The sequence below is a fragment of the Siniperca chuatsi genome, linkage group LG17 (genome assembly GCF_020085105.1).
Source record: "Siniperca chuatsi isolate FFG_IHB_CAS linkage group LG17, ASM2008510v1, whole genome shotgun sequence".
Lineage (NCBI taxonomy): Eukaryota > Metazoa > Chordata > Actinopteri > Centrarchiformes > Sinipercidae > Siniperca > Siniperca chuatsi.
This window is the reverse complement of record NC_058058.1, coordinates 4,621,551-4,649,545: the sequence shown is the minus strand read 5'-3', so window position 1 is coordinate 4,649,545 and position 27,995 is coordinate 4,621,551. Positions and strand designations below refer to the sequence as shown.

The 27,995-nt window shown below is 37.6% G+C and overlaps 1 protein-coding gene and 1 long non-coding RNA gene across 3 annotated transcripts in view; one reads left to right on the top strand and one right to left on the bottom strand.

Annotated features, from left to right (window-relative positions):
• LOC122864867 lies at positions 1 to 5,550 on the bottom strand. The gene is made up of 3 exons (XR_006375321.1): positions 5,201 to 5,550; positions 2,144 to 2,311; positions 1 to 637 (listed from the first exon to the last, which is right to left on the bottom strand). It is a non-coding gene; the product is annotated as an uncharacterized LOC122864867 (long non-coding RNA).
• A 170-nt stretch (positions 5,551 to 5,720) lies between these two features.
• shisa7b (shisa family member 7) overlaps positions 5,721 to 27,995 on the top strand; it is a 46,721-nt gene continuing 24,446 nt past the window's right edge. The window contains exons 1-2 of one of the 2 annotated variants that reach the window (XM_044172592.1): positions 5,721 to 6,111; positions 6,523 to 6,598. The gene's annotated coding sequence lies outside the window, so the exon portion shown is untranslated. The remainder of the gene's footprint in view (positions 6,112 to 6,522; positions 6,599 to 27,995) is intronic. The other variant, XM_044172593.1, reaches the window with a different exon arrangement.

Below are 27,995 nucleotides of genomic sequence, written 5' to 3'. Positions count from 1 at the left end.
AGATCAAGATCTCTTTTGTAAGAGAGACCTGAGTACAACAGAGAGAAAGAAAAACACACATAGCCAGACATAACAAAAGGACATATACATACAACAAACATAACCAGACAAAAGTGCATAACATTCAAAGAACATCTATTGGACTACTTATTTCAAGCGTTTATTGTCATTGTTTGGGGTTTTTGTCCTGTTATTTCCTGTTTTATTTTGAAGTGTGTGTCCTGCTGTTTTACTTCCTGTCTATTTGCTTTTCCCTCCAGTTTTGATTGTTTGCTCCGCCCTAATTAGTTGCATCTGTGTCTCATTGTCTCCCCCACCTAAGTGTATTTAGTCCGAGTTTTTCCTTTTTTTCAGTGTCAGTTTGTCATTTGTACTTAGTACCGCATGTCAAGCATCCCAGCCTTGTTCTGGTGTTCTTGTTTTTCCTGGACCTTCCCTGTGGATTGGACTTTTCTGCCTTCCTTTGGATTTGTTTTCCTGTTTGTATTGCTTCTTTGGATTTGACTTTTGCTTGCCTCACCATCCCGTAAGCTTTGTACCTTTTGGTTTAATAAATGTCACTAAACTGCACCCACTCTGCTTATGCGTCTGCATTTGGGTCCTACTCCTGTTTTCCTGGTTCCCCGGCTTGACTACCCTACAACATTTACAGCAATTGAATACTTCAAGTTTCAACACTCAGTACTTAATACCAGAAAGAACTATATTAATTTTGTAACAAATTGCATTCAACTCTATAACATATTTTACAGAAAGGACAACAATTAGTAACCTTATCGCCATACAGGTTGTTGATATTAGACAATTCTGCAAAATGCTGCATTATATTCAATGCCAACATTTAAAAAATGCTTTCTGTCTACATATGCATGGTAACTACGGTATTCTTAAGGTTAAGGAAAGATTGTGGTTATGTTACTGAGTTCCAACATTAACTGCTGGATTTGTGGCGGGATGTGGTCTCCTGCATGAAAGTCAACAGTAATAATGAACTAGACGTAAACTGTGCACTGCAGAATATGAACATAAATGTTAGGAAACTGGACTATAATGGTAAATAAGTCTTGAATTTTATTGTCATCTTTGACATTTTGAAGCTGTGTGTGATTTAATGTCTACCTTTTTAATAATGTCAAGTAAACTAATCTCTCAAATACTGTATTTCAGCATGTAACACTTGTCAAGAGAGGTACCTAAAACAACGGTATGAATGATGTACCAATGTGATACATGAGAAAAATGATGAGCTGAGAAAAATGCTCCTTTATGCAGCCAAGTATGATTACATCCTCCAAAATGCTGCCAATCTGTAAGCAAACTTATTTTCTGCCTAATAGCTTAAATAAATACCTAATTTCTAATCAAATTCTAAGCAATTATGACAATGGAGCAGGTTTGCTGAATTTGTGATTTTTAAGAAATAGTCTTCTAAGGATCAAAAAGTTTTGTTTTCTGTAATCTGAGCACTTTTTTTAACTATTGAAGGTGAACTAATGGATTTATGAATCTACTTTCAGTGTTCATTTCTCCTTGACAGCTGTGTTGTTTTATTCCCTCTGGACGTAAACGGACACAAACACAAAATGTTTTGGAGTCAGCTGACCTTAAGACTTTTAATCGTTTTTAAGTTTAAGGTTTCCAGTCACACTGCGGTTTGGTGACGGATTTGTTTCAATACAATCAACTGAAGAAGATTCCTTTTAAAGAATATGACCAGTGAATGCCTCATGAATGCCATAAATGATTAATGCTCACAATTGAAATCAAATTTGTCAAGATGGTTTTTAAATGATTGTTTGAAATCAAAATCTCCTTATGTGCACTTAATAGTGAGGTCTAGGCTGAACACACACAGAAACCCCCCCACATTTAATTCAGTGTGCTGCACAGAACTGATCTCCAGCCGTGCATCGATCGCAAGTTTAAGAATCTATTGATTCTTGAAGCTTTTGTTATGAAAATTCACTGTAGGCAAGCTAAACCTAAATCACTGTAATCCTGTTATAATACACCTGCAGGGACCTTCAGTTTGTCTTTGCAGTGAAATTAATATGTTCTACTATACTCCTAATATGCCTTGAATTTTTGCTATGATATGTATATAATTTTGTGATATATATATATATTAAAGGATAAAGCTTACCAGAGTTGTCTTTGGTGAGGGAACAGCTGGCAAACGGTTGGGTATACGAGTGCCAACTCCTCTGGCTATTTCAGCAGAGACCAACATGTAGCTTCTCCATCTGCGGTTCCTCCACAGTGTTTCTGCTGAACTCAGGTCAGTGCTGCTCTTTCCACTGAAACCTACAGACTTGGAATAAAATATTCATCTGCATGAAAATGGATGATAACTTGAAGGCAGCTGGCAAGAGTCTAACTGGAGAGGTTCAATACAAAACAGCAGATCTGAGGAGCATGACTTTATCTAGTAAACGAGGCAGAGATTTAATCTGTGCAAACATGTCACCCACCACTTTTCAAGCTGACATTATCTTTTTTATGCTCACATACTGTAGTTTGTTCATCAGTATGTATTGCAAAAGGTTCATTGTATACTATATTTAAATCTTATGATTTTCATGGCAAAAATATTAAGTATTCGGGATGAAAAACCTCTAAAACAGAGACCATGGGACACAAAAACTGCCCACCATGATGACATTTTTTGGGCAGGTTAACAGGCACTCAGGGCATAGCAGCAACCACTGAGGACACTGTGGTCATGTCCTCTGTATTTTGGGGTTTTGTGGCAGTTTTTGCAACTGGCTATCATGTCTAACTTTAAATTTTAGTGAAAATAATGTGTGGAAATAGTCTGCCAGGATAATAATTACTGACTACATCAACTTATGTTTTCAAATTTAGACCTTTTGGTTGAAAGAAAATGGGTGCTACATTTAATTAATAACATAAAATGAAGAGCACAGAGCACAATATACTTCATCATCAACTTTCTTTAAAGGGGTCTATTTCTTTGTATGCCTGCATGGATTTTTGTAACATGTACATAAAAATTAGACATTTAGTCATTTTTTAAGAAATGGGTCTAAAATTATCAAATAATACACTGAAAGTGTAAGTATACTGGTTGGTCATTGTTATAAAAAAAAAAAACTGCATGTACTGAAGTACAATGACCACAGTATTTCTAAAATCCTCACTACATCCCTAGTTGGACTTATTCAACCCTAAGAGAAACCCTGGGACACATTATGCCTTTAAATAAAGAATTCTTTTGCATAAACATGAATAAATAAAATGCTCTAAGTGAATCCAATTTCATGTTTGCCGGAAAAAGAAACTTTGTCATGTATTAAGAGGACATCATCATAGAGGGTCAATACTGACCGATACATCAGTCAAAATACAATACAAAAGAAGCAGAATCAAAGTATTGAAAAATATATGATAATAGGGTATATTAAAGTCTCGGAAAATATAATTAATAAAATTTATATTAGAGGTTGTTAGCCTCGCGGTAATTAAAACTTCTCAAGACCAACACGTATCCATTCAAATATTAATGGATAAACCACAAACAACAAAAGACAGAAATAATTCTTCTTGATTTAACAAGAAATGTGTAACACAAATCGGAGCACATAATACGTAAAGGACGAAGTTTTGCAAGGGACATGCCATTCACTCCAAACCTGTTAAACCCAGCTACCATGTGCATTCAAATCACAGCATTGAAGAGGCGAAAACACTGACAGGCGTTGAAATGGAGCACTCTGCTTTACTTACTGCCTGCTGACCTGTGAGGTCTGTTATTTGATCTGTTATTTTCCACTGACATGCCTGTGTGCACGTTACAAAACCAACTGTCCTCCTGCTGCTAAAGTGTGAGCATTTTTTTGTCCAGGAATTTATATCTCTCTTGCAATGGTCATGTCAAAATGAGCAAATGTCTAAAATGGTCCTTGGCGGTTTTACTTTTGGTTAGTGTGCTAAAACAAAAATTGTAAACTGTAGCTAACGTTGCTTTTGCAGGGTTAAGATGGTGCTGTAGCTTTTGCATCAGGACTACCTTTTCATTGCCAAGGAATGTAAGCCAGGGCTTGAGGCAGAGCGCAGTAGAGATTTGCATATTATATTTTCTCTCATCATTTAAGTCAGCAGTGAGGGATGGAGGCAAAAGGCCTGAGCTACAAGAACAGGGAACAAGCCTCTGCTAATTTCCTGGCTAAAATTCATAATTAACACGTTAGATGTACAGGCTGCGGTTGTCAAGGTAACTGATGACACCGCATTATCACTTGGCGCTTCTGCATCCTCCATCCTCCCTCTTTCCTCCCATTCATCAAGCAGCTATTGAACAGCTCCAAACAGGGAGGAAGGGGAGGGCAACCCCACCTCAACTCATATTAAACTCCTATTTATTCCCAGAAGAGAGTTCACATACACCTTTTATTAGTCTGGTATTAATCTTGTAAAGTCAATTACCATAATAGATGATTATACACTGCAATGGGGAGTGGTGGGCCTGGGAAATCAAAAATGATTACATAAACCATACTTTTCTGGCTGCATACTTTATTTTCTTTTAAAAGGTCAGTTCACCCAAATTATTAAAAAACTTATTTTTCTCACTTACTTCTACTATGTAGTCTATCTAGTGGGTTACAATACATTAGTGATTGACAGAATTTCATATGTGGTGCTCACATTATTAAAAAAATGATGTCTTTCCAGAAACAGTGTCCCCTTTAACCCACTGAACCCCCCACTTTTCATTGGGACTATTTCTTTAGTAGAAAGTAGTTCCAATGAACTCTGGTCTTATCCAGAGTAACCCGGACATTATTTCTGTAAAGACATATTGAAATGTTAAATATTTTAAATGTCTTTTTTCAATGTGAGCACCACAAACAACACCTCATTAACCTCCTTTGTAATGAAGTGGACGCAGAAAAAATCCTAACTATGACCGCATGAACAGACCTTTTAAAGTTTATGGTTTGTTTGTTTTTTGGCAATTCACCAACTAACCTGCAATATCTCCTGTATTGTTGCGCCTCGCAATGTATTTTACTCCTCAAAATGTCAAGTATTCGGTTACTACAGTACTATGTCTAGTCACAAACTCTCTTGCCTTGCTGCTGTACAAACTATTGGACAATTGGATGCTAACCAATCCCCATTAACGTTATATATTAGTTGTTAGCTAGTAATCAACTTATCCTAATGTTAACATTACCTTCAAGAATTGCGGTAACTCCAACGTTGGATCCCGAATCCATAGAGGACAAGCGGTAGGATCATTTTTGAAAACAAAAATCTCATTAAAATAAAAAAAACAGATAAAAACAGAGCAGCCACGAAGCAAACAAAATTAGAATAGTAGCTAGATAATCAACCAAACGTTAGCCTAGGTTGAAAGTGTAATGGAAGCAAATATGGTTTGGTGTTGTGATTAAGAACGCAAATACAATAAAAATATGTTCAGAAAAATAACTAACGCTATATGACTTGATGTCACGATTCTGCTAAACAATATAGCTCCTTAGCTAACATGGATGACGAGTCATTTTTGGTCAGCGCATTAATATGTACATTAACTGTAAGCAGTCACAGGTGCGCGTGTATCGGGAATTTACCAACGGTTTCGAACGCTACTCAGCCAATCAGAACTGATGATTAGGGCTGTCCGCTGCATGATTGGTTGGTCATTTCCAGTACTTGAGGAATGCAAACGTGGGCAAGTGCCATATTGTCCAATCAATGACTTGGCCACGGAGCAGAGCGGACCTCCGTGAGAGCAGTTTCTGTTAGAGAGGCAGAGAGAGCGACATCAGCGTCGTATGTGGAGCCTTTGAGCATCACAGGGAGAGCGCTCAGTCATTCACCGACGACAAAACTGATATAACGTGACTATATACTCGAAAGATAATTTTTTAAACGCGTCCTCTCACTGATTTTATACGCTTTCATTGCGTTATTTTTATTTTTTTTTGTACTGGAGGGGAACAGCGAGCGAGGCTACACTGCGGCTAATCAATTTCCTCTTCCAGCGCTGGGAATTACAATGAAAAATGTAGGTGACACATTTTCTTTAACAATCCAGGAATCACAATAGGATCCAAGCGAAGACGGCAAAGAAGAAAGCAGGTAAAAAAAGAAATAACAAAAAAAAAAAGCTCTGCTTGTTTTAGAGACGTAAAAAGAAAATTGTGATTTGAAGTGGCACATCATGTTTTTAACCCTGCGTAACTTCAAAGCTAGTCACATTTGGTTAAAAGTAAAAAAAAAAAAAAAAAGGGTCTGTGAGTGTCGTGGTTTAACGTTACATCATAACACCCTCAGCCGACCTTAAGCCTTTTTTTAGTGTTATTCCTGACAGATAATGTTAACTTAAAGCCGTCAATGTGCACACATTTTCACTGCTAGGGCGCATGTGTGGAACTGCAATGTTTGCGCTTTATTGTTGAGCCTCCATTGATTTATTGGGGGGGCTGTTATCTCCACCGCATTTTAGTCCAATTCAGATGAGGCACTGTTTTCTTCTCCGTTTCTTCAAAGGGGGAAAATGGTGACGGGTGCCGCATCTATAGGATCAGCATCCTCTCTGTGGAGCCCCTGCGTGAAAGAAAAGCAGGTATTTTGCTGCCTTTCATTCTGTCGGTGTTGTGGTGCTGCAGTGTGTTAGACGAACAGGTTTTTATCATGAGGCTATTGTCTCATCTGCTGCCATACATACATACATGCATACAATACAGTAACGCCTCGGCATAATGCAACACAACCCTCCCATTTTGTGTCTCACTGTGATGCCCTGAATGCAGCAACAGCATCACCCATACATGGACTCACCTAGCAGCTTAAAAAAAAGGAATAATTGTGTATTTTATACAGTTTATGGGGGGGGGGGGTTTGTATGCGTGTTTGTGAGTCTGTGTGTGCTACATTAGAGTCATGCAAGAAAAATACAGATCACACATGCACAAATACACACACACACACCCACTCACACACACACAAGAGTGGCATGACTGGCATAATTGCCTCATGAATGCTAATGCCGAAACACTGCAAACTAACTGCTCCCCTCTGCACTGCTGCCCCATGGGCTCACAGGTGCTGCCTAGCCTTACCTAACTTACTGTGTATTTACAAGTGTGCCTGTGTGTGTGTGTGTGTGTGTGTGTGTGTGTGAGAGAGAGTGTGTGTGTGTGTGTGTGTTTGGGCATGCATGTGTGTAGGTGTCAGTGTAGGTGTGTGTTTGTGGATGATATCACCTTGCATATGGTTGCAGAGCCATGTGTGGTTGAGGATGTGTTTTTAACCAGGATTTTTAGAGCTGCACACCTACACCTGCCTCACCGGGCTTCTAAAGTGAGGGTACATTAGAGAAGTGCTTCCCATCCTCCATAATTGACACACTTCGAAGCGGCCTGTTTGGCCACATAAAAGGTCTGGTGTGATACTTCACTCGCAGCAAAGTGACTAATTAAAACTTAAAATCTAAATCCAGCCTGAAACACTTTAATCTGTAAAAAAAACAAAACAACAAAAAGAAGACCAGCGTTTGGCATTACACCCCGCATTTCTAAGATCTGTGTTATTTGATTACTGTATTGTAAATAAACATGGATAATGTTGAATCTCCACATCACATCGAAAGCCTCCAGGGAATGTTTTAGCAATCGATGTAGGACTGCAATGAATGATTATTTTCCTTATTGATCAATCTGTCAATTAATTTTTCGACTGATTGTTTAGTTAGTAAAAAGGCCGTCACAATTTCCCAAAGCCTGAGGTGATGTTTTTAAATTGAACAGTCTAAAACCCAAAGATATTCAATTTATCATCATATTAAACAGAGAGAGGCTGGAATTTAACTCATTTGAGAGGCTGGAATCAGTGAATGTTTAGCATTTTTGCTTAATAAATAACTTAAACGATTAATTGATAATCAAAATAACTGGCTATTAATTTTCTTTCAAACGCCTACTTGATTAATTAACTGTTTCCGCACTATTAACATGGATGACATGACATCTTCACATCACATCCAGATTGTAGCAGCCTCGCTGTAGTTTGGTGACAGGAAATGTTTTAGTTATCGGAATAGGGCTGCAACTAATGATTGTTTTCACCATTAATTAAACTTTTAGAGTATTTTTGCAATTAATCGATTAATTGTTTAGTCTAGAAAATGTCTGAAATAGAGAAAAAGGCCTATCAGAATTTCCCACAGCCCAAGGTAATGTTTTAAAATTGCTTATGTCCAACTAACAGTCCAAATATATTACATTTATAATGAGGTAAAACAGAGTAGAGATGCAAGTAGTGATTATTTTCATTATTGATGAAGCTAGCAATTATGTTATTGATTAATTGTTTAGTCTGTAATGGCCACCACAATTTCCCAGAGCTCAAGATGATGTCTTTGAATTGCTTATTTTGTCCAATAGTCAAAATCCCAAAGATTTTAAATTTACAGTGATGTAAACAGAGAAAACAGAGAAAAGCAGCAGATCCTCACTTTTGAGAGGCTGAAACTAATTAATACTTTGCACTATGTCTTCATAAATGACTTAATCGATTGTCAGGATTGTTGTGTGATTTTTCTGTCGTCCAAGCAGTTGATTAATCAATTAAACAATCAACTATAAGATTTCTATGTCAGTTCCTCAAAATCAAAAAGCTTCTTCTGATAGCAGCTCTTTCACACCAACATTTAACATCAACATGAGGGTAAAAATCCTTTTGCAGAAGAGGAAGCGAGAGCACTCTGTACATCCACAGTAGCCTCAATAGACCAGACTGCAGTGCAGCCACAGGACATGTTGTGTTCAAGTATGGGGCATAGCTGCGTTTATAGATGCGTTTACCCCTACAGCTGAATGATCACACTTTCAAGCTGTTTGTATGCCTATGTACGCCTACCTTTGAGTGAAATCAACAAGTTCACGCCCACTCTCTGGGGGCTGTTGAAAGGCATTCTGGGAGACGCAGGGAATCACTGACTGAAGTGGAAGCAGACGAGAAAGTGGGTACACCAAGTTGATGACAAAAGCATTGCACATAACAGAAAGATGATATAACAGTGTCAGAGTATCAGAGGGGGGTTCCTTAAAATTTCAGCAAAGTACTCTGGTGTTTATTTTGGGTGATATCTACCTCAGTTGCAGAGTTTGGCGTCTTAAAAGGCAGTGTAGTTGATAATTAGACGTTACTGTCCCTTGTAGCCTGATGGGTGACTTTAGCTCAGTTATGACGGCCGGGCCCGGTGTGCTCATTCCCGATGTGCTGGAGGAGGCGGATCGTCTGCAGCTTCACCATCCATCTTGGTTGTTTTATGAGTCAGCGGTGATTAATCTGATAGGTTGTGGTCAGGCTTTCAGTGTCCCCCAGAGAATGAGCTGGAAACGGGCTGCGTACGTAGACAAACGGCCTTGACTGCACCCCCGGATGTTGGGGGATTTTACCAGCGGCTTGTGGACAGTCTCAGGTGTTGACGTCATCACCGGGGACGTGGGTACAAATGGCTGTAATGACTGTATTCTCAGCACACAACAACCTTCAGGAACAAACACTATTGTATTTGTACTGTACAGTGACGCCTCTTCCAGGAACTCCTCCACTGCATCGTTGATGTGAGAAAGAAATGTGTCTGGTTACAGGTGTGGAAAAAGTCTGATCCAAGACCTGTGTTTCTTTTAGATGATGCTCTCTACAAAGTGCAGCACACTCATGCCAAAACCTTTTGCTCACCTGCTTTAAACAGTGACGTGGTATGACGTGATATGATTATAATTAGTTGTTCTACCAAAAGTAAGGGCCTTTTTAAAATGTTAAATGTCTAATTTTGGAATGACCCATTTGTTGTCTAGCAGACCTTTTTAATTAATTAAAAGTTTCAGTTTGAATGGTGACATGTGGCTGACCTTGTTGGGCTCAGTGCTGGCGGTTTCCATGTCAGCTGGGAATGTAGACAGTTGTACTGGAGCAGATTCAGAGCCTGCATGGCAGGACTGCAAGCTGTTTAGAGTCAATCACATGCCTTATGCAAAGACAAAGTAGAACATAGCCTATTGTTCACACTGGTGGGACTTTTGTTTGTATTTTTGGATGACCTCACTACTGAATGGAAAAAACAAGCTTTTATATGCAAATCTCTCACAGCTTCAGGATATGTGAACTAATATTGTTTTAATCTTTTGCCAGTGGCTCCTATAATTTTCTGTGAATGAAAGAAACTGTCTCACATATAATAAGTCACGATAGGGCTGGACAGTAAACATTATGAATCTCCTGTCTCGTATTGCAATTTTCAATAGCAAAGTTGTCTGAGTTTCTATAATTAAACTTAGAATGGCAGCAACAACTACAGATGTCACGATCATGTTTTTTGGCCATGATCCGAGTCTTTTTTAAATATTGAGTATCTGCCGATACCAAGTCTGATTCTGATGCTTATATTTACTTAAATGTTGATTGAATATGTGTCTAACACATTGAAATAACAGCTGTAGCCTACTAATTTTTTTACAAGCTGCTTGATCCAAATGCTGGAGGTCCTGGTTCAAAAATATTAAGTTCATAAGCTTAAATAATTGATATGATATTAATGAAAAATTAACTGGGAGAACATGACTCCTAAACCACTGTACAACACGCCAGATAAAAATGAGAAGCTGCTACCTGAATGTTTTGTACACTGCTCTTTTCTAATAGGAAATAAAGAGGAGAGATAACAGATTTGTTAGCATCTGAGCTTAGTGAATTTGTGAATTTTGCCAACCTCAGTGTCTGAACTCAAACTCAGTCACACCGGTGCAACCAAATAATTTTTCACATTCACACTCTCTAATTTTCACTCACATATATGCAGTGAAATGCTGCACTGTCGAGCCCGGCTGTGGTAAAGTAGAGCAGCACAGCAACACCAGCAGGCTGAGGTGGACAAAACACAGTAAAGAAAGGATCAGATTTTGATCTGCTGTATTTTATCCAATAACGATCCATTAAAATATGCTCATATCGGCCGAGATACCGATCTGATCAGCTCAGGACATCTCTAACAACAACAACTAATGACACCTAACAGGGCTGATGATATGACGATATATACTGAGACAAAATAAAAATGTTGCCATACTGTTTACACCGTGGCATCTATCACTTTAATACCTCTAGGTGTATTAGGCCATCATGTGTAATGTTGCAAAGCAAAGAGCAGGACTGCTGTAAAGCAATACTGGAGTTTTTGTGTGATTTTTGTATCAGTGTGATTTTGCATTGATGTAATGATGTACCTTTTTAATTGTGAGGTATTTATTTCACTGCATTAGCGAATACATACTTTCTTGCCTGTCTATTTTATTGATAAGCATTTTCAAGAAACGTCCTGATATCATAATATCTATCAATGTTGCTACATAAAATTACAGTGATAGAGGCTTTTACCCATATCACCCACCCAACCAGATGTAGCCAACCAACCAGCCCACTGGTTTGAACTGGTCATAGAGTCATTAATTATGACAAACAGAAATGAGCAGACATGAGGAAGAAAGTATGATACCCTGATGTATTTAAAGACATGCTGTAATTACATTTATTGTTATTAAGGTAATTGCTGCAATTTCCTATGATAAAGATTATAGATTTGACAGTATTTATCTTGTTGCTCCATGCTGCATTTCTCCTTCATCCTAAATTTTTCCTGCATGAAAGGAGTTTTGATATGAGTAGAAATTTAGGTCAGTAAGAAATACATAAGGATAAATACAAATTTGTGAATTTCATATAATTAAACTTAAAATAGCTACAACAACCATTTAACCAGAAATTCAGCCAACCAATGAGCCCACAGACCAAGTCCAACATTTTGAACTGCTCATACAGTAATTAGGACAAACAAATCGGACACGAGCAGACAGGAAGGAATTATGATGATCTGATGTATTAAATAAAACAGTATTGGTGCATTTATTATTATCAAGGTAATTGTGTCAATGTATTATGATATACTACATATTTTAGGTCATATTGCCCATTTCTATTTGGCAGTAAATCTTCATCTAAAGGTTCTCCCACATGAAAAGTGTTTAAAAAGACTCCATGATGTTTACCAATTATTAGTAAGCAGCATTGTTTGGATTACTTTGTTCAAAATCAAGCAATTGTCTGTTGCAATCAAATGTTGCTAGATTTAATCACTTTTCCGATCCCCTCTGTAACTTGCATGTAAAAGCATTTAGTGGCAAACCGAATTACATTTTACATACTGGACACTGGAAAAAACGGTATAGTGTTTACTCCCATATCATAAGTACAGCTTATAGTAATTGCTTATTTAATCCAAAGAGTTTTGATGATCATAGTGCTCGCCATACACAGTGCAACCCCCCAATTATATTCATGTAATGACTTTATCTGGTATCTTCCCACAACTTTTCGGTCTCTTTTTTTCCTGGGAAGACGCTTGGCAGCAGTGATTGCTGTTACAAAAATTGTTTGTTGACTTGTTTTGTCGATTCTGCTTGCCAGTGTCAGTGTCTCAGCAAAGCAGAGCGGCCACCAAGTGCCACTGTTCAAACTGAAATTATTTACCAAGCGAGTTAGTCATAGCTCTCAGCCCTGGAGTTGTGTACGACTGGTGCCATGAGAAATGAAAATGCTCCTTGCTGGACCGACACCTTCCATTTGGCTGTGAGGGAGGTGCAGCTCTGTGAGGCCTTGTTTCCCAGTCATATTAACCACATTCAACCGAAGGGACAGTGTGGCAGCATCCCACTGCTGCACTTACATGACAGCAAAACATTATGTTTAATTTACGCCTTCTGAAGCTGTCACTAAGTAAAATTACACCACTGTTTCCATGGAAAGGGAATAATTATTGCTTGGATCAGATCGACTAATTATACAGTTGATAATCTTTTTGAAATAAATATTCAAAGTGGTTTCGCAGGCAGGCAGCGTTGGGACTAACAGAGCAAAGACATCTGTGTGATATATGTGAGATGTCTCACAATTGTCCTCATTCACAGTAACTGCCACTATCTGCTTCACAGTTACGATGAGAGCATATGGTGTAATAAACTGATGCAATCAGTAATAACATTTACATATCACTCTGTTCACGCACAGTGATTCACCCTGTCAGTAATGATTAAACACTTATTCCTCATAGTTACTTTATAGAAGACAACATTTTACAGAATTAGTATTTGCTTTTTTGCGTCCTTTTTGGTTTGTGAAAACTGGCACCTACCCTTGGTTGTACAGTGACAAAGCACAAAGTAACACTTGCAATAAAATTAAATTCAGTAAATTAACCAGAGTAGTTCAGTAGTTGCTCAAATCAGACTGTCAGAATATACATTTTGGGAGGAACTTGCCGTCACTATGGTGTATGAAGATCAGTCCCCGCTTTCCCCGACTCCTGAGACCATATCTTCAGTAAGTCATGTTGGCATTTATGTTGGTATTTATGAGGCTTTGTCTGGCCAAGAAAATTTTAAGCAGAGTATGACTACTCCTGAATGCTGCTGTGAGTTTTATTTGCTGCTGTTTTTAATTTCGTAAGCACACTATGGATTTAAGCACACTCAACTCTACTTGTATTTGGCTATAATTTAACTTACTGGGTCCTGGATGCAACAAAAGTCAAGCAACAAATGTCCAATACTGAGATCCAGTTCTGTTATTTTATTCAGCAGAGACATTTAATTAGTCATTTAGTAAGCAACCACGTCGCTCCTATGTTCTTTCTTTGAAACTAGGGATGAGAATTTTGTTTAAAAAAAAAAAAGAGAGACAACCAAGTAGAAAATGACCAAAATGCTAATTTATGTTTGTTGCGTAGGGGAAGAAATAGCCCATCAGGATGAAGTAATGAAGTAGCATTAACTGCTGAACAGACTGTAAATGTTAAAGGCACATTTCACAGATTAAAAACACCATAATCAGTTTACTTGCCATGAGGAGTAATACTGTGAAGATTTATTAAAGGTCCAGTGTGTAGGATTTAGTGGCATCTAACAGTGAAATTGCAGTTTGCAACTATTTGAATACTGCTCGCCTCACCATCCCTTTCCATGCGTGTAGGAGAAACTACTGTGGCTGTGACACACACACTGACACTAATGGCTTATTCTAAGGTAATGAAAACACAACGATTCTTGATTTAAGGTGATTATACACTAATGAAAATATACTTATGAATATTATATTCCATTTCTGCCAACAGCTCCTCCTAAATGTTACACAATGGACCTTTAACAGTAAACAGTTGTATAATGTTGTTTTGGCTCTGGAGGAATTTTGTTAAAACATGGGCATTTACCATACAGAAAGAGTTTAAACAAAAGAGTGGCGTTGTGGGAAATGTAGGATCCAGGGTTTGAAAGTCAGGATATCGTTTATTTCGACCTTTCTTTTTTAAATTTGTCTCTCGCAAGTCTTCATACTTTATAGAAATGCTATACTAAATCGCTGCAGTACCCCATTAAAACATGAATCTGTTGGTATCACTCTTGTGGTGTGTGTGGGGGGGCTCTAATTTTAATATTGAAAGTGGTACTTAATAGAACCATTTAATAGTTAACGTGGCTATTAACCATTCAGTTGTGTTCAGCCTGACAAACTCAGTTCAGATTTGTTAAGCTCTTCAGGTCCTGTCAGGCATCATTTCCTAGTAGTCCGGCTATTGGTAGTTTTTTCTGACTGGATCAAACTTCAGACTGTAAAGAACTTTGTGTAAAGAAAAAAACTGAATTTTGCAGGATTATATAGTGATAGCAATAGAGCTGACTTTGTGGGTAAAAAAAACCCCTGAAACTTTTCGTGCAGCTACACTGGGGGTTACAGAGGAGAGGGTGTAAAATGGGCTGCTTTGGGCAAAAGTCAGTCAGCAGTTAGTCTGTCATCAATCTCTTTTTTTAAAGTAAGTTTTTCTGTGTTTTTCTGCACCTCACACCACCCCAAATACTGCAAGTAAGTCTCCTGATGTGAGGTAATGGCTTTTAAATGTTGTCTGTCTTCAGGAATTGGGGCACGATGTTATGCAGGGAGAGACCTAAAAGTAGGCCAGTTGGACCAGAGCACCTAAAAAAGCAGTTGGTGTTACTATTTGTCAATGAAGTAAATAAGGCTTTAGATGGGTGAACACCTTAAAGTTCACACCTGTCGCAGGTTGCCATGCTTGTTGCTGAATTTAAAATGTTGCAGGTTTTATGACTGAATAGGAAAAAGCTGAGAAGTTGTCATGTGTTACTTAGCGAGGGTCATGAGATTTTTACATCACTAGTTCATGAAGTGTTGTTTAAATCTGATGTTTTTGTCTGCGGGTAAGTCGATCATGTCATACAGACGTTTTCGGATAGTTGGAGGAATCACAACCCACAATGGAGATGCTTTTGGAAACTGAGTCATAATCATCAGAGCCTTTAGTTGGGTGTTCCCAAACTCAAGGGCTCTCCAAGTCGATTGCTGTTATCTGCATCCAAAGCAGCTTTAAACTGACTATATAAATGTAGATGGGTTGACAGTCACAGAGGGTGACGTTTAAGACCAAAACAGTTGTTCCATCGTAGTGTTGAGTGAGATGAATTTGTCTCCCTGAGTTCCTCAGACGCCACTATGGGAATCACTGACTGAAGTTACAGGTTTTTGGCTGTGTTTTCCTCATTTTCTGTCCTGTCTCATGTAAAAATGTTGGATTTTTGCCATGCATGGCATCCACAGGTGATAATGAATTTGCATAATTGAATGTGGTTTTTTTTGTCGTTAATCTACTGTAGTCAGTATAAATCTTATTAAATCAATACAGAACAGGATTAGTAGTACAATAAGCAAAACATTGTCTTTCCTTATTGTATTGTATTGAGTGCTGAAATGATCAGTCAATTAATCGATTTGTTAATCTACAGTTTTATTAGTTGATTAATCATTTCAAGTAATTTATCAAGGAAATATGCCAACAAATATGTACATCTGCTGGTGTTTAGACAACATTTAGTGTTTGAGAACTGTAGCTTTTCTGTTGAATGGGGGGAAAAAAAGGGTTTGTAGACTAAACTAGGTCATATTTCTGTAAGTAAGGTATAGAAAAGAGTATTGTTTTGGTATTTGTACGGAAACTTGGGTATCGTATCAGCACTGGTATCAAAATCCAGCCCTGTGTACAGTATACTGTGGTTTTTGGTAGAGATGCAACTAGTAGTTGATTAGTCAATCGCCGGAATATTAATCAGCAATTATTTTGTGCAATTATCAAGCAAAGATGCAAAAAACTTTAATAGTTCCAGGTTCTCAAATGTGAGAATTTGCTGCTTTCCTTGGTCTTACTTGATAGTAAATTGAATATTATTTGGTTTTGGACTGTTGGTCGGACAAAACAAGACATTTGATGAAGTCACTTTGGTATACTGAATATTGTGATGGGCGTTTTTAGAACCCAAACAAAACTGAAACGATTACTTTCTTACAGTTTCTCAAATGTGCGTATTTGCTGTTTTTGTCTGTTTTTATATCATTTATCAATTTCAATATTCAATATCTTTGAGTTTTGGACTGTTGGTCAGCGCCAGTATCTGCTTTAGCAATAACAATAGGGCTTCAATTTCCTTTGTAATTAATTTCTTATTACTCATTCTTACTTTGACAATCTTTACTTACATTGTAACTGGAAATTGATAGTTTTTGTGTCGTTTCATTATTGTGGGTTTTATTTGGCATTAAATCTGATTCCTGGTAACGTTGAAAGAGTTAATTAAATGTGAGGCATGAACTGAAGTTTATTAGTGTTATGGACTACAAAATTAACCCCAAACTCATTAAATGACTTATCTTAATGTGCCTTTTTGTGTTTGTTAGGATGTAATATGTTTTGTTAAACTATGTAGTGACCAAACACCAGATTACTCAACTCTGGCTCAAATAAATCGTTGTGGCATTATGTAGTGTCATTCTGATGAGAGTTAATGGAAGCATGGACCTTCTATAATACTCCTCACTCCACACTATCATCTGAAAACTAGGCTGCATTAATGGATTTTTATTTTTAAACCAGTTTTATTCCACCACCGCATCACTGTGTCAGGACCAAGGGCAGTGCATTGACCTTTATGGACAGAGTTCACAGCAGTGACGGCTCTGCCAGCTTCGCCCCAGTCCATATTAGAATACAGAGCCATACTGTTGCTGCCGCTACTGCTGCTACATGCCCTTATGCACTGGCACATTTCCCAGCATGCTTCAGAGAGAGAGGGAGGGAGGGAGGGAGGAGGGGTGAATAGAGATGAGAGGAAGGAGAGAAGGGTTGAGAATGGGGTTAAAGAAGAGAAAGAGAGGATGGGTCAGAGAGAAAAAGATGGGAGATGGAGGAAAAGAGGAATGAGAGTGAGGCGAATGATAAAGTGAAGATGGAGGGAACAGGAGGGAGGTGGAGGAGGAAGATGGTGAATGAGGAAGAGGAGCTAGAGAGTAGATTCATACAAAAACACACCACCGTGAGATGACAGCCGACCGACGGCGTAGATATGGACGCCAGCCAGCAGAATTGACTCTTTGTGTTATGTTACAGAAAAACATGCAGGACACACACACAAAAACAAAGGTCCAAGTAGGAACCATGGAAACAAACGTCTTTTTTGGCATCTGTGTGAGGCTCTGTCTTAAACTGACTTTTTATCCAATTTCCACTCAGATTTGTATGATACTCCTCTTCGTTTTTAACTATATTTTTTTACTAAGTATTTTAGTCATCTGACGCGGATTTTGTCCAGGAAGACCACTGATACTGTCAAGACTCTACTACTGCAGGCAGAAGCCTAATCTGAGTGTGCCGGTAAGTTTTCCTGCTTGATGTCCTGTCTGTGGTTTACCAGTCACCTCTGGTAAAGCCGAAGCTGCGTGGATTCAGTTATTAGTGGATGACCCCTGAAGTGTCCCATCCAAAGTGTCTTGTTGTGGATTCCTCCATGGTCTGACACATTTACATCCTGAAGACGGAAACTTTTTGTTATCCCGGAGCTCAAGTACTCCACATTAATTCCACACTCCCCAAACTCCTGCGTGAAAATCCCTGTGCCTCTGTAGTTCTGACACATGTTGGATTCGTCCCAACCTATTTGCTCGTGATGGGCTACATCTGAAAAGGGACGGTAAACTCCTTCTTACCCGTAATATGGAACTCACGCTGAAGTCCTGCAAATCAATAGATGACTGACGTCCTTGGAAAGTAGGAACTGACATTAGTTTTTCTCTTACACCTGATCAATCCACAGAAGTCGGTTCCTATCACACACTGACTGTCGTGAATAACATTTCCCAAATTCCCGTTGTTACCCATTGTAGCAATAAACTTTCTCACACAATGAACTCTGCTGACATGCTGCACAGGTACCCCAGACACGTTTCGAAACACATGATCTTGCAAAACGTCACACCTGGAAAGGAAAGTCAGGCAGGCATATAGCATTGAGGCAGATACACAGGCACATACACTATATGGAGACAGATGTACAGATGTATATTGTTGAAATGTATGTTATTAATAATGTGTTTACATTATTGATTCATAACATGAAATGGCACATGTATGCATAATCGTGTAAAATAATCAATTTGATAGTCAATGCAATGTAGGACTCTGTTGCTCTTTTAGGGCTGCAACTAACGATTGTTTGCATTATTGATTAACCTGTCAGTTACTTTTACTATTAATTGATAAATTGTTTGTTCTATAAAATATCAGATAATAGTGAATAATACACTTGTTGTCTGACATCAGTCCAAAGTCCAAATATATTTAATTAAAAATTATTTAAAATGAGTGGGAGGTTGCATTTGAGGAGCTGTAAACAGCTGCAAAACTGCAAAACTTCACACCTGTCCATCATTATCACAGGAATCCACAGTACCTTGTTAAAATTGCCCTGACTCAATCAATTCCTGCTCGCTGTGAACCCGCCCTGATAAAGTTTGCACTTTTGAATATCTGATCCCTCTCTAGTAAGAGTTTTTATAGTAATGATTTTATCTCTCAACATGGTCTTAGTTTTTTTTTTTTTTTTTACTTAATGTTGGCTCTCCTCAACTGCATCTGCCATACTTTTAGAACCATCTCCTCCAAATTATAGTTTGTTTGTTTTTTACTCGTGTAGACAAGATAAAAGAAGAGGAGTTGCCAGTATCTTCTCTAATAACTTCACTTGCTCCAAGTGTCATTTTTGGAGATTTTTAAGCTTTGAATACCTAGCTTTGGTGATTAAAGCTCAGCAGTCCTACTGTACTAACTAAGCTCAGCAGTCCTACTGTACTAACTGTGACAATTTATCGACCCCCTAAGCACAACACCAACTTTTTATCTGACTTTTCTGATGTCAATCGTTCTTACCAATTATGATTATTTAGTAATTATTTTACTTGGTGATTTTATCTTCCATGTCAACGACACTGCTGATTCAAGGGCTATGGAATTTTTAGATGTTCTGGTCTGTCTTGGTCTGGTGCAACATGTAAAGAGAGCCACCCACAACCATGGGCATACATTAGATTTGGTTATCACAAGGGGTATCGAAATAGATATCTGATATCACTGATGTTCCCGTCTCTGACCATTTCTGTGTTGTTGTTTTTTTTGTTTTGTTTTTTTATGCTACTATGTCTGCATCACAAAAGTGTCATGGGTCTGTTGTTGTAAAGCAAATCCTTGATAGCTATGCTAGACTAGGTTTTTAGATATTATGAATACTTTTCCTCCATCGAATGCTTGATAAGTTGATGATCTAGTGCATGATTTTAATAAGTTGAGGTCTTCTTTTGAAACTGCTGCTCCTCTAAGAATTAAAAAACGACAAGTAGTCCACAAATCACCTTGGAAATCTACTGCTATTTGCCAGCTGAAAAGAAATTGCAGGGCAGAGAGACAGTGGAGAAAAAGTAAACTAACTGTCCAAAAACTGTCTTAAAGTCTCACATGAGAATTTACAATAATGCTGTCAGAAAAGAAAGCCCACAAGCCCACTTCTCAAAGATCATTACTGATAACAAACACAACCCTATTTGAGCAGTTACAAGGTCATCTGAATACCAATAATATTTTAGATAAATTCCAGTCCGGTTTTCAATCCAACCATATCACTGAAACTGCTTTATTAAAAGGTAGTAAATGACCTTCAACCGACTCAAACAGTCCTCTTTTTGTTGATTTGAGCGCTACATTTGATACAATTGATCATGGCATTTTAATCAATCAACTTGAGAAATGGTGGGTCTCTCTGGCACAGTGCTCTACTGGTTTTGGTCATCCCTGTCTGAAAGAAAATTCTTTTAGTTTAGGTGACTTTGAGTCAGACACTTGACATCAAATACAGCATTCTGCAGGGAAGCATTCTGGGTCCTTTTCTCTTTTCTTTATACATGCTGCCTCTGGGCAACATAAATAATCACCATAATGTCAAATATTACTGTTACACGGACGATACACAACTTTACATCTGTTTCACCAGACAACCACAATTCCTTAAATGCTATTTTTACCTGTCTCACTGACATTAACATTTGGATGAGTAAATATTTTCTAAAAAGAAAAGAGGAGAAAACCAAAATTCTACTCGGTCCAAAAGCAGAGAGGCAGAGACTTGAGTCAGTGCTTGCTAGCCTGTCCAATCAAATCAAAACACGTTACTGATCTGGGAGTGGTTTTAGACTCTGATCTTAACTGTATTAGCCATTTTAACAAGGTCACAAAAACATAATTTTTCCATCTGAGGAACATTGCCAAAATTAGATCATTTTAACTCAGAACGATGCTGAAATGCTGATACATGCTTTTATTACTAGTCGCTTAGACTACTGCAACTCTCTTTTTACTGGTCTCCCTAAAAAGTTTTTAAGAAAATTATAGATAATTCAGAATGCTGCAGCCAAGATTTTGACCAATATTTAAAAAAAAAAGGAGATCACGTTACCCCTCTGCTCTCATCACTGCACTGGCTACCTGTATCTTTTTAGAATTGGTTTTAAAGTCCTTTTACTTATCTACAAAGCATTACATAATGTAGCACCCTCAACTGCCTCACATTTTATGTCCCAACAAGAACTCTCAGATCTTCCACTGCCTTGTTTATTATTGATATGAAATGTCTTGTGAAGCACTTTGGCTGGCATCTTTGCATGAGATATGCCATACAAATAAAGTTGTTGTTGTCAGTTACGCCCCAAAGCTATGAAACATCGCTACCTATTATCAGGGAAGCCAGCTTGCTAAATATTTTTTTTAAAAGCAAGCTAAAAACTTCTCTTCACTTTAGCCTTTAATTAACTGTGACTTTTCTGGTGCAAGCTGGAAATTCTGCACTGAAGTGCAGCAGTTCATTGCACTTTTAAAATGCTGTATTTTACATGATTTCATGCATTCTATTTTTTAACTTTATTTTTTATTATAAGTGGGGTTTATTTTCCATCTTATGTTATGCATTCTATTTTTATCTTTATTTTAATTTTATTTTTACTATTATCAAGATGGTTTTATTTTCCATCTTATTTTCCATTAATTATGGCATCTATCACTGTTTTTACGTTCATTCTATGTCTCGGTGCATGTAATCGTCTTTGTTGTAAAGCACTTTGAGCTGCATTTCTTGTATGAAAGGTGCTATACAAATAAAGTTTTTGGGGGTTTTTTTGTTTTTGTTTTTGTTCCTCCCCTTGTTTTTATTTTGCTTTCTCTCTTTTCAATGCTGCAGTGTTATTCTGAGAGAGATGCTTCAGCCCACGCACTGCCAGAGAGGGAGGGAGTGAATGGATGGAGGGATGGAGTCGGGAGAGATAGTTTGTGTGTGTGTCGTGGGGGGGGCTCATGTGTTCCAGGTACCCCAGACACGTTTCGAAACATGATCTTGCAAAACGTCACACCTGGAAAGGAAAGTCAGGCAGGCATATAGCATTGAGGCAGATACACAGGCACATACACTATATGGAGACAGATGTACAGGCACATATGATGTGTAGTAGGGCTATATTGTTGAAATGTATGTTATTAATAATGTGTTTACAATATTGATTCATAACATGAAATGGCAAATGTATGCATAATTGTGTAAAATAATCAATTTGATAGTCAATGCAATGGACTCTGTTGCTCTTTTAGGGCTGCAACTAACGATTGTTTGCATTATTGATTAACCTGTCAGTTACTTTTACTATTAATTGATAAATTGTTTGTTCTATAAAATATCAGATAATAGTGAATAATACACTTGTTGTCTGACAACAGTCCAAAGTCCAAATAAATTAAATTAAAAATTATTTAAAACAGGGGGCTGTAAACAGTGAATGTAAGACATTTTTGCTTGATAAATTACTAAAATGATAATCAGTTATCTAAATTGTCTGTCCTAATTGGCTAATTGTTTGAGTACTATACTCTTTACTCATGTAAAACAACAACTTGAAGAGCTTATTTTGTTATTTTTTAATTACACTTTGCTTGGAACTAATACAATGATGACAGGATTTAAAAAAAATGATAACATGATATGATAATATTCCATTCCACAATGGACACATATTACAAAAAACAATTTTTAATGAATTTAAAAATATCACCTACCCTTAGTATATTACAGACATGAAGTGAGACAGGCAGATATTTGGACTGGTCAAAAATTGTCAGCTCAAAGTCAACTTTATTTATATAGACCAATATCACAAATTTGCCTTAGGGGGATTCAATTGCAATTCCAGAAGATTTTAATATTGCAGCATTTACCCTGAATTTGCCTTTATTGATTAATTAACAAAAATGTATGTGCTTGTTCTACTACCTAGAGCATTTACACAACTTCAGTCAATCTGTACCAGGGGTTATCTGTTCCATATGTGCTTTCAGAACTATAGGTTATCAGGTTCATTGTAAATGAAGCACAATATGGCAGAGAGTCGACAGACTGGCACCACATCTCTGAATGTTTGAATCACTCAGGGAAGCATTACTCATACATTTAGGTTTTGTAACACACAGTGCTTAAAATAACTGCATTTTGAAGTAGATTTTCTTTGAGATTACTGCAGTTTGTATAAATTACTGTAGATCAGATGCAGAGTGTACCGCTAATGGACAGTACAGTAGTGTCCCATTAATCGGTGCACAAAGGAAATGACAATCACTCACATCTGCAAAAAATTTAAACTAATTGTGGATGGTGGTGAAACAGGTCCAGGAAGATTTCTGAAAACAAAAGATTTGAACGATGAATCAATTAGCAACTTCAAGTCTTTTTTTTAAGCAAAAGTGCCAAAGGTACACTGGTTCCAGCATCTTAAATGTGAATTGCTGTTTTTCTTTGTAGTAAACTGAATGTCTTGGGTTTTGGACTGTTAGTTTAACAAAACAAGACATTTGAAGATGGAAACTTAGGCTTTCTGGCGTTTTATTGACCAAACGATTAAACAGTTAATCAAGAAAATAGTCTGCAGATTAATCGAAAATGAAATTAATTGTTAGTTGCAACCCTAATTGAGAGTGGCATCCCAAAGCCACAGTTTGACTGATGTCAGTTGGCACAAATCAAGTATAATTTCCTGTTAGTAGAGGTAGATTAATTGCAAAAAAGTACAATATGAAACGTTTGTACATACTCTATACTGTGGAAATGAGGCACATCTATAGTATACCATAGTATTCTGGCAGATACTCTTGGCAGGGAGGCAGAGCAGCAGGCATATGGGCAGCAACACAAATCCATACGTGTGTGCAGCACACACAGCAAGACAAATGGCCAGGCTCAGCAGGAAGACAGGACAAGCAGGAAAATCGAGGGTTTATGCAGACATAGGCACACAGGCATGTAAGCCAGAAACAATTTAGGCATATATAGGAAGATCGGAAACAATGGTGGACAGACAGGTTACTGTAGTGGCTGAAAGGCATAATAAAGGCCTTAATTCTCTCTTAGTGTGTGGGCTTTGCTGCTTTAAAAACTCAATTCCCTTTTGGGACTAATAAAATGCTCTTTCCATCTATCTATCATCTGGCAATTTAGGAAATTTATGGTAACAGCAAATTTCATGTAAGAAATGTTTTGTTAGGAGGCAGGGCTGGCATTAGCTTTAGTGTTATTTGCTTATATTGTATTATATTCATTAACACATCACTGCACTTTCTCACAGTAGGTTTTGACCCACATGCACAAACTCTTAATTCAGAACAACAAGCAGGAATGTCCTTTTAATAAACACAGTCATAATTAAATGAAAATCCCATTACTTTGACTTCCTGGAGAACAGTGTTATGTTTAGTTTTACCGCACTGTGTACCAGTATAAAAACAAAAAGAAAAACAGCCAATAAAACTGTCACAGAGATGTTTGAACAGTCCCTCCTCTGCCCCTCACATCCTGTTTTAATGAGAGATAACATCCGATTAAGGAAGAAAAATGCACTCAAAATGATGTTTTGACGCAACTCTAAATATATTCAGAAATTCTTCATTTCAAGTATGCTTTTTGGTGTACTGTTCATTTAGAAATTGTATTAGCTGTGTGCGGTTTCATTGGCTTTATTGGCTGTTTAATTTGTGTTAAATTTGTGTTGTGTTCATTAACAAGTAACATTAAGTCTTACATTTGTATTTTTTGTTTTGAAACCTGCAGACACCCAGTTTGTTTAATCCATGAGTGGACACAAGTGTGTACATCTGTGTTTGTGTGCACACATTCACAATTGGATTGTGTTTATTTTGTTTTTATTTTTATTGAATTGATGCACTTATTGCCTCGAAAGCCAGTGGAAGTTCAACTGTTAACTGTTTGTCAGCGGGGGCTTCTTAATTACGACATCTGAGGAAACGGGTCGGAAAAGCCCCCGGAGGGTCGTGATACACTGATGTGAAGCCAGGCTGTCAGGCAGCAGTGCGCCCAGAACTCTCCAGCAGAGAGGACCAGGCTATTTAGGTTACTGTGATTCAGGAAATAGTTCCCATCAACTCCTCAACCCTGGAATCAGAACATCCTGTTCTCGCATAGTTTTCTCCTCCACTTACACTGATCATGTTTCTGTTTTGGAAGAGAAAACGCCCTTTCGGTTGTTTACTACTTGATAATCTCTACCTTGCGGTTTTTCATTTTTTATGATCAGCCTCTGATGTCTTGTTGCATGTTTTGTCTTTGAAACTGCAGCTCTGATGCTTCTGTCAGCTGCAAGTAATGTTGTTGCTCCAGGGAGTGATCTCATTTCTGTTTGCTTTGGAAAGAACCAGCTCAACGTAGGATTTGAAATATAAAAGTAAATTTCCTTCACAGAGGTGAGATAACAGACCAGGAGCGTCTGATCGTTGCTTATCATTGCAGGTCATGGTTATATGTCAGTCTTTCACTTAGTATCTGATAGCAGCCCTTCATGTTGTCCATAGATGGTGATGATCATGATGGAGGATCTGCCTTAAACACAAAAACAGTCTGGGAAACCTGAAATTAACTTTACATAACTCCTTGATTGTGTTTCTAAAATTCCACTCACCGAAAGTTTATTGTTGATAAGTTATGACGGCAGTTTTCTGAATCGCTTTCTTATATTGAGCTTCGTAAGCATTTAATAAAATTGATTTTGCCCATGATATCTATATATCATGCAAATGTTTAAAATGCATTCCTGTGAAGCATATCAAGGAAGTGATGAGTAGTATAATGCATCAAAACAACAAATAGACAAATAGATGGAGCTTAACAGAAAACTGTATTTAATGTGGATTGATAATGTTTGGCTGATACCCAATCTGCTTAATAAGGTCGTTATCATGGCTGATAGCGATCTGACAGATTGGATGGGTGCATTTCTAAACCTGATGTGAAATTGAATCCTTTTGTAGCACAGTCCATTAAACGATGATTTGTCCAGTAATGCTGGTAGATACATTCTTAATCTAATACTTCCCCCACAAAAAATCTTTTTTGTAAAATATATGGAGTTGTGCCCAAGAACTGTTTCCATTATTATTAAATCTATTGATTTTTTTTATTTTTATTGATAAATGTCAATCTGTGTCTGTCACGAGTTACCTGAGCCCAAAGAGTCTCTATCTTAAAATGATTACATTTGTCTGATGAAAGGTCTAAAAACCCAAAGTATTGAATTTATGATATGAAATGATATTAAATAAAATGGAGAAATCCTGTAAGATCCTCAGATGCTGTAAAAGCAAATATTTGTTTTGATAAACAACTTAAACAGTGACTATTACAAGTTAACTTTCTGTCAATCAAAGATAAGTTGACATATTGTTTCTGCACTAAATAGATGAGCATACTTCCTCTGTTCTTCTGTTGCTTCTTTCTTCTCTTTAATGTTCATCGCTGTGGTATCATGACAAAGATAAGTTTCCAAAAGGACTCATAGACTTTGGAGTGGCCAAGTCAAAGTCCTGACCTGAATCCTATTGAGATGCTGTGGCATGACCTTAAAAAGGCAGTTCATGCTCGAAAACCCTCCAATGTGGCTGAATTACAACAATTCTGCAAAGACGAGTGGGCCAAAATTCCTCCACAGCGCTGTAAAAGACTCATTGCAAGTTATCGCAAACGCTTGATTGCAGTTGTTGCTGCTAAGGGTGGCCCAAGGGGGCAGGGGGGGGGCAATCACTATTTCACACAGGGCCATGTAGGTTTGGATTTTGTTTTCCCTTAATAACAACCTTCATTTAAAAACTGCATTTTGTGTTTGCTTGTGTTATCTCTGACTAATATTTAAATTTGTTTGATGATCTGAAACATTGAAGTTTGACAAACATGCAAAAAAATAAGAAATCGGGAAGGGGGCAAACACTTTTTCACACCACTGTATATAGAACAACTGTACAATAGACTTTACTTGGTATCACTGGGGTGTCACTCAAGTCACTAAATAAATAAGAGTAAGAAAACATCACTATTGGGGTTGTGAGATTTTTATTCTGACAGCAGTGTTATGCAGGGCCCCTCCCATTCTTGGCGCTGCAGGCCTCATTCTGTAAACAGAACACACACACACACACACACACATATCTGTGGTCTCCCTGTCCTCTGTCCTTATGTCAGATGAGTCCATATGGCAGCTGTCATGTCGCCTGCTCTCTTTTTATCAAAGTCAGATCACGGCTGCTCCCATCTCCTCCGTCAGCTGATGTTATTTATATATATGTGTGTGTGTGTGTGTGTGTGTGTGTATGTATGTGTATGTATATGTGTATGTTGTAGGAACTAGTATATCTGCTATGCTGTACATCCCTCAGTAAAGCAGAATTTCAGGTTTAATCAAGCAAGAGTATTATATAAAATGACCTCCAATCTCCCAGCCTAAATCACAGTATTCCCTAATAACTGACTTCCTGTACAAATTTCCTTTGTGCTCAAATTAAATTGGTGTGTGTGTGTGTGTGTGTGTCCTCGACACAGGAAGTGACCCAGCCAAATGTCTGAGCAAAATCTAAAGCAACATTAAAACATTGTCCTCATTCACCTGTTTGGTTTTCTATGGCGTTAAACATCACAGAGCAGCTGCAGCAGTAAACACGAATGAGCAGTGTGCAGTTTACTGTCATCACATTACAGAATTTCTGGTTATTGAACTTAAATGTTTCCAAAATAGTTGTCTCTTGCTACCATTTTGAGGTACAAATGTGCATCCTTACACAGTAAGAATGCACTATAGGATGTCTATATTTTATGTTTCTGAATAATGCATGTTTGATTATTTATTAAATGTTTGATATTTCATTACAGATGAAAATTCAATGCGAAATGCTGCTTTCACATACAGGGATGATGCTTTAAAAGTTAGAAATAACCTGTGTATTGTAGTCATTCATGTGTTGAACATAAATACGTAGTGCAATTTGTTGCCATTGATTGGAAATAATCAGTCACATTAAAGGCTCACAGCACCACAGTGCCTGTGTTTTATTCTCAGGTAGTTTAGCTCAGGTAAAACAACAACCAAAAAATATCCTGAAAAACTACAAATAGACCACTTTAGATATGTAAAACATATCCATCCGCTCC